Here is an 11,422-nt window from a genome sequence, read left to right on the forward strand (position 1 = left end):
TGTTCTCATTTTAAAAGCTGAAGTGATTAGAATATATCACTGAAAAGATCTTCAGTTTCTAGGTTATCTGGTTATGGATTCCACAGTGTCTATTATCACATATGACAGGAGATTTAAAGTAATAGTTAAGTTTTTAACTTGTACATATGTATGCCTTCTAAATATGTATTCTCTATAAAAGGTAATAGAGAACTTTTAAAATATCACAACCATCAAATCCCCAAAGTTAGTCACATTTCTATCAGCCTCATAGTCATTTCCATGATTGGCCTGATGCATGACTCAGTACAATTAACATGTCACTCAACCTTAATTTCATTCCCACTATAAAAAAATAACACAAACACTTAACATATGCATATGGTATCTCTTGGAAGTTGAATAATACATAAAACACAATAAAAATTTTTTAAAAACCCAAGATATTTTAGCCTGGCTGGCATGGTTCAGTGGCTGAGTGTCCACTTATGAACCAGGAGGTCATGGTCCAATTCCCAATCAGGGCACATGCCCAGGTTGCAGGCTTGATCCCTAGGGTGGGGCCTACAGGAGGCAGCTGATCAATGACTCCCTCTCATCATTGATATTTCTATCTCTCTCTCTCCCTCTCCCTTCCTCTCTGAAATCAATAAAAATATATTTTAAAAAATAACAGGATATTTTATCCTTTTGGTTGCAATTGTAAATGGGGTTGTTTTCTTCATTTTTCCCCAGTATTTTATTGTTAGTATATAAGGAACACAATAGTTTTCTGTGCATTGATTTTATAGCCTGGAACTTTACTATATTTGCTTATTGTTTCCAATATTCTTTTGGTGGAGTTATTAGGGGTATATATACATATATATATATAACCATGTCATCTGCAAATAGTGACAGTTTTACTTCTTTATTTTCAATTTGGATGCTTTTTATTTCTCTTGCTTGATTGCTCTGGCTAAGACTTTCAGTACTATGTTGAATAACTGTGGCAAGAGTGGGCATCCTTGTCTTTTTCCTGATCCTAGAAGACAAGCTTTCTGTCTTTCCACATTGAGTAAGATATTAGCTGAGGGTTTATCATATATGGCCTTTATTAACTTCAGGTACTTTCCTTCTATGCCCATTTTATTGAATATTTTAATTATAAGTAGATGTATCTTGTCAAATGTTTTTTCTGCATCTATTGATGTTTTCATATGATTTTTATGGTGGGGGAGAATGAAAAGGGTAAAGAGGGTCAAATATATGGTGACAGAAGAAGCCTAGATTCTGGGTTGTGAGCACACAATGCAATATACAGATGATGTATTATAAAATTGTACACCTGAAGCACATACTGTTATTAACCAATGTTACCCAATAAACTTAATTAAATAAAAAAGAAAAATGGGATAGAATATGTTCTATGCTTCAGTGTTTGTGCATTTCTGAATAAGTAATGTCCTTACCTAGGTTTTTTTAAATTAGCAAAGTACATGGTGATGAAAAAAAAATCACGTTTTTTTCTCTCATATCTTTCAGCTGTCTTGTCTATATCCTTTACTTTATATATTTTATATTTACTTAGATCAGTCCTCCAGATTAATGTTTTAGTTTTTCCAGGAATTTTATAAATGAACAAAATGCTTATCCCAACCTCCTCAAAAAGAAATGCTTTGTAGGCATAATTATTTTTATGCATCTTGCTTATCATTTTGAAGTCAAAATAACTTTGTTTGTGGATTCAAAGCCATTCTCTTTTCAAAATGAAATAGGGACTGTTTTTAATTCTAGTTGCAAACTGCTGAGGAATTTAACTTTGTTTCATTAATAGTCTCTCTTAACAGAAATTCTAATTCATAGCAGAGGGCCAAGCTAAGGTCAGCGATTATGATGGCAGAGTAGCAGAGACTATTAATGACAGGCAATATTGCAGCTGCCTTAATGCCCACTGACAGCAGTTCATGTCAGAGTGTTAAAGAGATCTAAAGGCACATAGTTTGCATAAAGCATCTTTTTAAAATCATTTGCTTAAGCATTCTATTTCATAGTGTAAAGAACTTACAATGAAGTTATGTATAGCCTGTCATTAATAGTCTCTGCTACTCTGCCAATAAATAAACAAATAAAACTCTCACATTGCTATTCAGTTCACTGGGACAGTATCTTTTTGAAGTGAAGAGGACATTTGGGTATAAATCAAGGGAAATAAGGTTAGAAGACTAAGAAGAGTTGAGTAGATCCTGGTATCTGTGTCCACAGAAACAGTCTATAAAAGCTTTACAGGAATAGATGAATGCATATTCAACTTGATACATTAGTACTGGGAATCTATAAATATAAAAGGCTAAGTGACCGACCATATGAGCGTCTAACCATCCGACTGACCAACCAGCCGGTATATATAACACACACTGGCAATTTAAAAATAAACGTTGACTCGTGCATGTGCGATACATATAAAGCTCTTGCTGGCACCAATCGCACGCATGTTTTAATTTTATAATACTACTAATGGCCCAGTGCATGGATTAGTGCACATTGAAAGGAAATTAATTAGAAGATGGCCTTTGGGGCGGGAATGGGCAAGACGGACTGGAGCCAACCTCCCGCGGTCCCTCTTTGGCAGGCGCACCTGGGGCAACGCCACGCCTCGAAGGGCGTCTGCGGTCACCGCAGCTTGGCAGTAAACCAGATTCTGGCCGACAGTGCCCCAGCAACAACATAACCCATGGCCAAAGGTGGAATCGCACAGACCCATGAGGAATTGGGCTTTCTCCTCTCTGGTTCCCGGGTGCATCACCCAAGAACCGTCGCTGCCAAGTCACCACAGCTCAGCAGCTCTTGCGTTGAGCGTCTTCCCCCTGGTGGTCAGTGGGCATCATACCTACCGGCCGGTCAGACAGTTGGACGGTCAGACAGTTGCTTAGCCTTTTATATATAGAGATATTATATATACTATTTTGACATGTAATTTTTTGCAGTAATGTAATTACTGCACGAATCTTCTAATTAATTTCCTTTCAGTGTGTACAAATCCATGCACTGGGCCACTAGTCTGTTTGATAAAAAAAAAAAAAAAGACTGCTATATTTCTCAAGTTTGTAAAAGGTGAACTAGATTCATGATATTTTTTTGAACCTCAGTTTCCTCATCTACCAATGAAACGCTCCCTGCCTTCTCAAAGTAAAAGTGAAAGCATTTACCTGATGTAGTAAACCCCACTTTCCCCAAGCATTCTAAACCAAGTGTATAAACCATGAGCTGAGTAATATTTCCCAGTCCCCAAGAAAAAGAAGCAACAAAAATAAATGGGAGCAACTAAAAATGAAACAAGTTAAGTGGTGTTGTATCTATCAATTTCACTAATCAGGAAAAAGAGTGATTGTTCCCTGGCAGCTGGTAATCATTTTATTTAAAACTAAGTTCACAAATGAAGCCCCAAAGAATAGAAGGAGAAGGAGGAGAGGAGAAAGAACAGGAAAAAGGAGAAGAAAATGAAGAAAAGGAAATAAAATGTGTAATAAAATCCCGGGCTGAATGAAAGTAAAAGCATAAAGCTAATGAGGTCAAAGCCTGGATTACTGTCCTGCTTGTGGACCTGGGCTGTGTGTATGTACTAGATCAGAGGGGCATGACTGCAAGAGACTGGATGGTCTAATACAGTGACTTGCAAACCATTTCAACCACAAACCAGTATTTTTTGTTTGTTATTTGTTTTGCTTTTAAATGCCAGAATGAAATAAGAGTTTTACAAAACAACATTGACAAATGTGATAGTATTTAATATCTATAAGGTTGAACTGTATGAAATTGCCTCTTATTTGGTCAAAAATAGTAAAATGTTGGTGATTTCATGTGATTCAAATAAGCTAATATTTTAAACTACTATGATTTTTTCCTTCACCTTACCCCTTATTCAATTACTTTCTGAAAAACACTCCAACCCTGAATCAATCATTCCAATTACATATCTCCATGTTCATACTAAACCAGTTGAAATTCGCTGAGGAAAAATAATTTCATAGACATGCATATTAATACAATTTAAATGTGTACGCTTCAAAAATAATCCTCAGCCTTTTTGGCAGCCATAAAAATGTGCCACTCAGGTGTCCTGCCCTGAGAAGCAGAATTGACTATTATCCCTAGCTCCCAGGCTCTGAATCCACCACTACATTTATACCTAGGCCACACTCCCTAAGAGCTGGTCCCAGCCAATCACTGAGCACACCAGAAGTTTAATGCAAGGATACTAATCCATTCCTATAAGATGTGGCACTCCCTTGACATGTAATCTTGGCTTGATGACTCCCCAGCAACCTGGCCAAAACTTTCTAAGAACTGTGCTGCAACCTGAGACTCTCCCTACCCAGCTCTCCTTTCTCTCCTGATTTTGCACAGCAGTCAGATGTACACGTTGATCTGAAGACTTCTTAGGTTCTCTAGCTCCCTCCCATATTTCTTCACAGATGATCTCTCCAGTAATTTCTAAACCTATCTTGGCATCTCCTTTTCAGAGGGCCCAAAATAGAAGGAAAGTAGTGAACAGAGAGAGAGATGTAAGAGGAAAGGACAGAAAAGTAAGCAAGGACATACTGATCTTATAGGCCATGTTTAAAAGGATGTATTTTATTCTATAGCAATGGACAGCTATGAGACAGCTTTTGGGGGGAGGGGGGAGAGGCTCTAACTTTATTTATTTTTTAATTAATTTATTTATTCATTAAATATTTATTGTTGAGAGTATTACAGATGTGCCCCCTTTTCCCCCCCATTGCCCCTCTCCACCCAGTTCCTGCTCCTCAGCCTTCATCACCCCATTGTCTGTGTCCTTAGGTAATGCATATCTATACTACTAATAGAGGAATATGAAAATTGGCCAGGACGCCATAACATTATGACAGAACATCAGGGACCTGAGGCGGCATGGCACCTGGCTGGGGCGGGGAACCTCAGGCGGTGTCCCCCACCCAGTGGGGCTTGATGGGGACCTCAGGTGATGCCCCCCCCCATCCAGTGGGGCTTGATGGGGACCTCAGGCCACACACCCCAGCCCAGCAGGGCTTGACAGGGGACCTCAGGCCATATCCCCCACCTGGAAGGGCTTGACGGGGACCTCAGGCTGCACCCCCTGCCCCAGCGCCAGGCCAGGAGAACTCAGGCTGTGCCCCCTGCCCAGTGGGGCTTGACAGGGAACCTCAGGCTGCAACCCCCACCTCAGCGCCAGGCCAGGGGACCTCAGGCCACGCCCCTCACCTGGTAGGGCTTTACAGGGACCTCAGGCGGCACCCCCCCACACCCGGCAGGGCTTGACGGGGGACCTGAGGCTGCACCAACTGCCCAGCAGGGCTTGACGGGGGATCTGAAGCTGTGGCCCCCGCCCGGCGCCAGGCTAGGGGACCTGAGGCTGTGCCCCCTGGCCCGGAAGGGCTTAACGGGGTTGGGGCCAGCTGGGTCTGGGTCTCGTCCAATGGAGCTGGGGCCAGCCGGGTCTGGGTCTCCGGCGTTTTTGAAGCACATGCAGGTGGTGGGCAGGGTCTTGACTCTGGGTCCCACTGCATGCCCCAGACTCTGACAGGAGGGAGATTTTTCATATACATTTTACTAATTTTCTTTCATCTCTGACACTTCTATTACAGAGAAGGGGCAAATAGCAATATTAAATTATTTCCTATAATTAATTCCCTTTTAATGTGCACAGATTTCGTGCACCGGGCCACTAGTATGCAAATAAGAACTTTAGTTAATCTCTCCCTGCCCCCTACCCTTCCTTCTGAGATTCATCACTCTGTTCCATATTTCCATGCTTCTGGTTCTACTTTATTCATCAGTTTATTTTGTTCATTCAATTCCTTGTTTATTTATCTTTATTTTTAGATTCAACTATTGATATATATGTATTTATTGCCATTTTATTGTTCATGTTTTTTATATCTCTTCTTTTTCTTCTTCATGTTCTTCTTAAAGAACACCCTTCAACATTTCATATAATACTGGTTTGCAGATGATAAACTCCTTTAGCTTTTTCTTCTCTGGGAAGCTCTTTCTCTGACCTTCAATTCTAAATGATAGCTTTGCTGGGTAGAATAATCTTGGTTGTAGGTCCATGCTATTCATCACTTTGAATATTATTTGCCACTGCTTTCTGGCTTGCAAAGTTTCTGTTGAGAAATCAGCTGACAGTCTTATGGGCACTCCCTTGTAGGTAACTAACTGCTTTTCTTTGCTGTTTTTAAGATTCTCTCTTTGCCTTTAACCCTTGGAATTTTAATTGTGATGTGTCTCGGTGTGTGATTCTTTGGGTTCCTCTTGTTTTGAACTCTCTGGGCTTCCTAGACTTGTAAGTCTATTTCTTTCACCAGGTAGGGGAAGTTTTCTATCGTTATTTCTTCAAATAGATTTTAAATATATATATATATATATCTTCTCCTTCTGGCACTCCCATTATGCAAATGTTGATATGCTTGAAGTTGTCCCAGAGGCCCCTTACACTATCTTCATATTTTTTTATTCTTTTTTCTATTTACTGTTCTGATTGGGTATTTTTTGCTTCCTTTTGTTCCAAATTGTTGATTTGATCCCCATAATCCTCTACTCTACTGTTGAATCCTGTAAATTATTCTTTATTTCAGTCAGTGTATGATTAATTTCTGACTGGTCCTTTTTCATGTCTTTGACATTCTCACTAAGATCCTTGAAAGTCTCACTAAATCCCATGAAGCTCTCTTTGAGTCCCTTAAAGCTCTCATTAAGATCCTTGAGTGACCTTATAACTATCGTTTTGAACTCTGTATCCAATAGTTTTCTTGCTTCCATTTCTTTAATTTGTTACATGTTTCCTTGTCCCCACATTTTGGCAGCTTCCCTGTGTTTGTTTCTAGGTATTAGGTAGAGCTGCTGTGTCTCCTGGAATTAGAAGAGTGGCCTGAGTAGTAGTTGTCATGTAGGGCCCAGTGAATAGCCTCCCAGTCACCTCAGATGGGCACTCTAGGTGCATCTCTGTGGGGGCTCTGTACACAGCCTTATCATTGAGCCTTGATTGCTGTTGGCCTCACCAGTAGGAATTGACCTCCAGGCCAAATGGCTGTGAGGACAAGCAGTGACTACATTGGAAGAGCTTCTGTATAGGAGATACCCCTAGAGGCAGGACGTACTTCAGAAGGGCGTTGGTGCTCACTGCATCTGCCCCTTGAGTGTGTCACTTGTGAATGTGTAGAGTTTTAATCTAGTGTGGGCTAAAGCTATCCATCAGGTGCATAGGCTCTGGGGTCTCTCAGGAGTTGCAAAGTCAGTCACTGCATTGGGCCACCTGGCAGGAGCGACCCAGTGATCTGCAGATGGAAGCTATTGGTATTGGGCTTGGAGGTGCCCAGGTGAGGCCAAGTTGTGAAGCAAGGCAGGCTAGTGTCAGGTTTTGAGCTTCTTATTGATAAGTATGGCACACTGACATCAGTTGCTGCTTGTTTAAGAGATTTTAGGGAAGCCTGAAGCCTTAGCCAGGACAAGCAATTCACATGGAAAAGCTGCTGCCATCAGCTTGGGTAGGGTTGCAAATTGAATGGAGTCAGGTCTCAGGGAGTCACCAGGGCAGACCGAACAGTGTGAGCCAAGCTAATGGAAACTGATTTGGCTGCCAGTCACCTCTGTGACAGGGGAGGTCCCAGCACAGGAGCAATGACCATTGCAAGCACCCCTGTCTGGGAGAAAGCCACACCCATGTTCCTGCCCTGATGCCACAGAATCCAGTTCCTCCCCAAATGTCCCAGGTTATTTTCAAGCCATCACCCCAGCACTGGAGACCAGAGGGATAGAGTCTGAGTAAGTCTGTGTGCTGGCCCTTTAAGAGGGACTTGCACAGCCTCCATGTCACTCAGCCACAATCTCAGCTGGGTTTTTTTTTTCCTTTATTGATTAAGGTATTACATATGTGTCCTTATCCCCCCATTGCTCCCTACCCCCCACTCATACCCTCACCCCCCTGGTGTCTGTGTGCATTGGTTAGGCTTATATGCATGCATACAAGTACTTTGGTTGATCTCACCCCATTACCCCCACGCTCTCCTACATTCCCTCTGAGCTTTGACGGTCTGATCGATGCTTCTCTGTCTCTGGATCTGTTTTTGTTCATCAGTTTATGTTGTTCATTATATTCTACAAATGAGTGAGATCATGTGATATTTATCTTTCTCTGACTGGCTTATTTCACTTAGCATAATGCTCTCCAGGTCCATCCATGCTGTTGCAAATGGTAAATATTCTTTCTTTTTTACCGCAGTGTAGTATTCCATTGTGTAGATGTACCACGGTTTTTTAATCCACTCATCTGCTGATGGGCACTTAAGCTGTTTCCAAATCTTAACTATTGTAAATTGTGCTGCTATGAATATAGGGGTGCATATATCCTTTCTGATTGGTGTTTCTATTTTCTTGGGCTATATTCCTAGAAGTGGGATCACTGGATTAAATGGGAGTTCCATTTTTAGTTTTTTGAGGAAACTCCATACTGTTCTCCACAGTGGCTGCACCAGGCTGCATTCCCACCAGCAGTGCACGAGGGTTCCTTTTTCTCCGCATCCTCGCCAGCACTTGACATTTGTTGGTTTGTTAATGATATCATTCTGACAGGTGTGAGATGATACCATATTGTCATTTTGATTTGCATCTCTCCGATGATTAGTGACTTTGAGCATGTTTTCATAAGTCTCTTGGCCTTCCTTATGTCCGCTTTTGAAAAGTATTTATTGCCCTCACCAGTTTTGCAGTGTCGGCCTGTGGACTGAAGGGTCCTGGGTTCGATTCCAGCCAAGGGTACATGCCTGGGTTGCAGGCTCAATCCCCAGTAGGGGGCAGGCAGGAGGCAGCATTGATGATTCTCTCTCTCTCCCTCTTCCTTCCTCTCTGAAATCAATATATATTGATTGTTATATATATAAAACTTAAAAAGTCAGATTAAGGCAGCTAGAGCCCATCTATTCCTCCTCCACTCTCAACATGATCTGAATCTGGTGAAATTCATCTGCTAAAGGAGTATTAGATAGCGTCTCGATGGGAAAACTGTCAGAGGATTTTGAGACCAAGTTTTACATCAACAAACACAGGTTTCTCTGAGTATTTCTCCCACAACATCTAAAATACTTCACAATTTCACAAATCCTTTCATAATATTCATGAAAGAAAAAATAAAATAAAATAGGTATTCAAAGCTAGAATGGAAAATCCCTAAATAGACATTTTGGTGGAAAACTTCTTGTTCTAGCACTGTAGGCACAGATAAGGGGAGAAGGCCCCATTGCTGACATGGCAATAATTTTAAGGCCTGACATTAAGCAGTCAAGTTAATATAATATATTTGCCCTAGATAAGTATAAACAAAGTTCCTTTCACCTTTCCTTTTTGCTGAATGTTACTTTTATGTTAAAGAAGGTGATTTCATTGTAGCTAACTCTGTTAGAAGCCAAAGCAACATGGCCTTACATCTAAGAAAAAGCGCTAAGTGAGATTGTAAATACCTGTAATTTAGTGTTTCCATGTCGTTTGGCTTGTATAGTCAGAGTCTAAAAGGGACAAGGCTTCTACTTAGACAAATAAGCCCCGTTAGTTACAAAAATCACAATAAGCAAGTTTCAGTCTTTAAGAGACTATATTTCTTACCTTACCATTCTCTAAAGTAGAGTAGGAAAATCTCCCTTTGAAACTGATAATGTGCAGCTTAGTTATAGGGCCCTTTTTGGTGTTTTGTCACTTTCAGCTTTAGAAAGCATGAAGAGGCCACTACTTTGCAACATTTAGAATTCTACAAAGATGAGCACAGAAGATACTGATTCCTTACATGAACAAAGAAAACTGATTGATACTCTGCCTTGTTACCTGTTACCGGACCTGAATTAGGGAGGGAGCCTTAGAATCATGTGATCTTGGTTCTGCCTCTTTCTTACCATTAACTGCTAGTTGGCACTTTCACATACTGGTCAAGTAAGAGCCATGTTGCTCAAAAAGTAAGTGCATTTGGAGTTTTCATATAATTGGATATTTTAACATGAGTTTTTTGGAAGAGAGATGTGCATGTGAATTTCACTCTATATATAACGGGTCTTTGAATTAGGGCACCTTAATATCAAATAGGATGATTATATAACTTACTCAACTGGGCACTTTTGAGATGAAAAGGAATAGTTAATATTACATTGGTATAATATGTATAAACTTGGAGAACTAAGATATGTGGTCATTGGAGCTTTGAATACTTCTTTCCTATTCTTTTTCCTTTCATGAATAGTATGAAAGGATTTATGAAATTTTAAAGTGTTTTAGATGTTGTAGGAGAAATACTCAGAAAACCTGTGTTTGTTGAGGTAAAACAGGGTCTCAAAATTCTTTGACACATTTCCCATTGAGAGGTGGGGTCTGTGATACCACCCCTTGAATATGGGTGGGCTTGTCACTGCTTTATCAATAGAGTGTGAAAGAAATGCCACTGTGATTTCCAAGGTTGGGGCAATAGATGATACAGCTGGTTTCCTGGGACACTCCTGTTTGGAGCCCCAAACTGGCACCTTAGGGCCACCATGTTAGGAGGAGGCAAAACCATATGGAGAGGACATATGTAGGTGTCTGGGCAGTAGTCCTAATCTTCAAGTCACCCCATCCTAGATGAATGTGAGTAAATGAGCCTTAAGATGACCCCAACTTGGAGCCTTTAAGTCTTCCAGCTGAGGCCATCGCCATCATGGCCTCCGCTAGGAAGAGATGAGCCATTTCTTGTTTTATCTCCTTAAAACTTCTGACCCACCCAATACGTGATCATAGTATTGGTTGTTTTAAGCCACTAACTTTTAGGATAATTTGTTATACAAGAATGAGAATGCTGTTTTTTATTTTTTATTCACCTGTTTTAGGTATTCTAGAACTTTCCCTAGTACTCTTGTCTCCAAGCAGAGCTAGCTCACTGTTCAACACTGTTGTTCTTCTCTGAGGTGAGTCCCTATGTCTTGAATCACTCTATCCACATAATAGTTATCTTAGGGGACACTTACTTTATTAAAACCTGCTTTTTGAACTCTAATACTCAATGACTTTTCTGTATTCTAAATGATAACATTATACACTATAATATTAACCTTAGGGCTTTACTATACATTCTTTATACTTCTCACTATTGTTTTGTAGGTGTTTTTTTCTCCTCAGGTAGATAGGAATATAAAGCTGTTTAATATGAGGGGGCATACTATGATTTTATCTTGTACTAGAGGCCTGGTGCATGAAATTCATGCACGGGGGGGTTTCCCTCAGCCAAGCCTACACCCTCTCCAATCCGGGACCCCTCAGGGGATGTCCGACTGCTGGTTTAGGCCTGATGCCAGGAATTAAACCTAAACTGGCAGTCAGACATACCTCAAACGATGCTGGACTGCTGGCTCCTAATCGCTCACCTGCCTGCCTGCCTGGTTGCCCCTAACTG

This window comes from Cnephaeus nilssonii, assembly GCF_951640355.1.
Source record: "Cnephaeus nilssonii genome assembly, chromosome: 1".
NCBI lineage: Eukaryota > Metazoa > Chordata > Mammalia > Chiroptera > Vespertilionidae > Cnephaeus > Cnephaeus nilssonii.